At 65.2% G+C, this 2795-nt stretch overlaps 1 protein-coding gene across 1 annotated transcript in view; it reads left to right on the forward strand.

The window, feature by feature from the left end:
* The window catches only part of NUF2 (NUF2, NDC80 kinetochore complex component), a 59748-nt gene that overhangs the window by 27227 nt on the left and 29726 nt on the right, over positions 1-2795 (forward strand). The gene's annotated exons all lie outside the window — the stretch shown is intronic.

The raw sequence follows: 2795 nt of genomic DNA on the forward strand, positions 1-2795 counted from the left end.
CCCCCCCCCGCCCCCGCAGCCGCGTCCTGCGCTCGAGCCCTGGACTTCGCATCCCTGATTTCACAGCCTCAGCAGCCCCCCATTCCCCGTTCTGCTAGTTTCTCTCCCAGGGGACGGTGGACTCCGCAGGGAGCGGGGAGCACCTTTGAGGATTCCCAGCACCTGGACCCGGGCTTGACATGCAGTAGGTGCTCCAGGAATGTCTGCTGGCATTATTTGAAAAAAAAAATTAAAAAAAAAAAAAGTACAGATGTTCAGTGGAAAAAATTCAAACCCAGAATGTTGTTTTCAACAGAAACGGCTCAGAAAATGGACACTGCTTTCCCCTTTAAGCCGCAGCACGTCAGAGGCGTCTTCGCGTGTCCACCCTGCAGAACTGCATCCTCCCTGTCAGGACTGCAGCGTTAGTGTCAGGGAGGCGAACGGTACCTGTGCCACGTGCCGCGGAGTGCACGGGGCCAGAGGTCACCGTAGACGCCACCTGGCAGGGAAGACCCAGACCGTTCCTTAGGCCAGGGGCATGGGCGGGGTTTGGACAGTGGCGGGGTGGGGTGGGTGTGGGGCAGGCGGCTTTCAGATCGGGGAGTCAAGGGTGAGGCACAGCGCAGCTGGGAGTGGCACGGGATGGGGCCTGCGCTCCGTGGTCAGCGCTGAGCTGAGCTGGGACGTCCGGTGTGAAGATGAGCTGGCGTGGAATGAGGCGGAGGCCGACTGCCGAGCCGCCTGGGTTTATCCCGCAGGTGACGGTGGCCTGATGACGTGGTGATTCTGGAAGTTGTCTGGTGATGGTGGCCGTGCAGAGTGGATGGGGAAGTGGGGACCGGAGTCGGGGCCCTGGGTGGCTCTGGGGACTTGGGCGGGGAGGAGGAGGCGATGTGTTGTTGGGCCCCGTCTCTGTCCCCCCCAGTGTGCCCTATATCTACTGTCCTGATGCCACTTACTCCTCCCAGCCAAGCAGTGAGGGCTGCCATCGGCCACGTCTGCAGGTGAGGACACGGAGAGGCACCGGTCAACCTGCAGCCGCCAAGTCCGCGGGTTCAGCTTTGGACCCACGTCTGCAGAGCGCCAGGCACGTGGCCTCCCCGCGAGCACTGCCTCTTGGCCCGGGGAGGGGACCTTGCAGGGTGGCCGGGGGGCGAGCGCGCAGGGAGCGGGGCCCTGGGGCTGGGCGCAGGACGTGAGCGGTCTGAGTGGCCCACGGAGATGCCTCGACGGCCCAAGTGACGACTGCTGGCAGGAGCTTGACCCGGCGAGGGACGGCCTGGGCCCCGGGTCTGACCCCCCGAACCTGGCCTTCGTGGCCCGTGCTGTCCCCGCCCCCGCGCTGGGCTGTGCTCTGTGAGGTTCCCGCGGGGACGCCGTGCGCACGGCCGCAGACCGTGCTCTCCCGACGTGGCCTCGTGCGCGCTGCTCGTCACTGCGCCTGTGACAGCCGGAGGCGGCGAGCGACGCTCCTGGGGCCGGAAGCGCCCGGGCTCACCGCCCTCCGCGCGCCCGGAAGCCCCTCGCCCGGGGCGGGGCCTTTTGTCCTCGTCGCCTGCGCCGGGCGCTCCTGCCGCGAGAGGGCGCTGTGGCCCCGGAGACGCGCCCGCCCCGCGCCCCGAGACGCGCCCCGAGATGCGCCCGCCCTGCCTTCCCTTCTCCAGTGCGGCAGACGATTCCTGTGACCCCGCCTGCGGGTTTGGGGACCCCTGGGGCTGAGCCCGCACCTCCGCCAACCTGAGTGACCTCAGCTCGCAGGTCACCGTCACAGCGCGGCGGCTCAGTCCTGCCGCCTGCTGGCTGCCCACCGTCCAGACAGCGTCCCCGCTGGGGCGGCCGTGCCGGCGTCGTGGGGTCCCTGAGCTTCGGCCCCGGTTTCCGTGGGTGAGACTGCCATTGTCCCCCGTTCTCAGACTGGGTCTGCCCTGCACATCGGCGTCTGCGGGCACCAGGACGGGTGACTTTCTCACGCGGGGCCGACCTACGTTCTACAGGAAGGGCCCCTGGTGCCCCTAAATGATGAGAAGGTGGGGATAAATATTTTAACCTGTTGCCTGTGCCTGAAATGTGGAAACCTGCACCCGTACACCTCACATGCACGCACACACATATGCACGCACACCCACACACACCCCTAGCCCCCATGCATGCTCACACACACCCATATACACACACATGCGCGCACCCTCCCACACACTCCTACCCACCCACACATGCAAGCACGCACACACATATGCACACACACCAGCACAGCCACCCACACCTATTCCCCCACACACATGCAAGTGTGCATGCACACACATGCACACGCACACACACCCACATCTCCCCACATACACGTGCACACATACCCTTGTACCCACACGTGTGCACACAAACCCACACACACATACACGCACACGCACACCCCACACACACCCCCACTCGCACCCCCGCTGAGACAAGGCATGACGAGGGCTCACCCGGGACCGTGAGCGCTCGTCCAGAGACAGCCTGAGGTCTCATGTGCGCCCTGGCTGGTGAAGGCTCACTGGGCGTCAGGCGGCACTGCGTGGTTTTGAAACGGAGAGTTACCTGAAATGTTTTGCAAGCTTCTTGCTGGCTTGTGGATGGCTGTCTTGCCGATGTGCCCCCCTGGAGCGTGTGTCCCCTGATGAGTGCTTGGTCACGAAGCCCCTGCGTGGAGGGGGACGGCCACGAGGCCGGAGGGGACAGTGCGTGCAGGGTGAGTCCGGTGCTACACCGGACACGCCCCGGCAACGGTCAGTCCCTGGCTGTGCCATCGAAACTCCGGCGCTGCTTTATTTGGGGTG

Source organism: Pteropus vampyrus, unplaced genomic scaffold, assembly GCF_000151845.1.
Source record: "Pteropus vampyrus isolate Shadow unplaced genomic scaffold, Pvam_2.0 Scaffold304, whole genome shotgun sequence".
Taxonomy (NCBI): domain Eukaryota; kingdom Metazoa; phylum Chordata; class Mammalia; order Chiroptera; family Pteropodidae; genus Pteropus; species Pteropus vampyrus.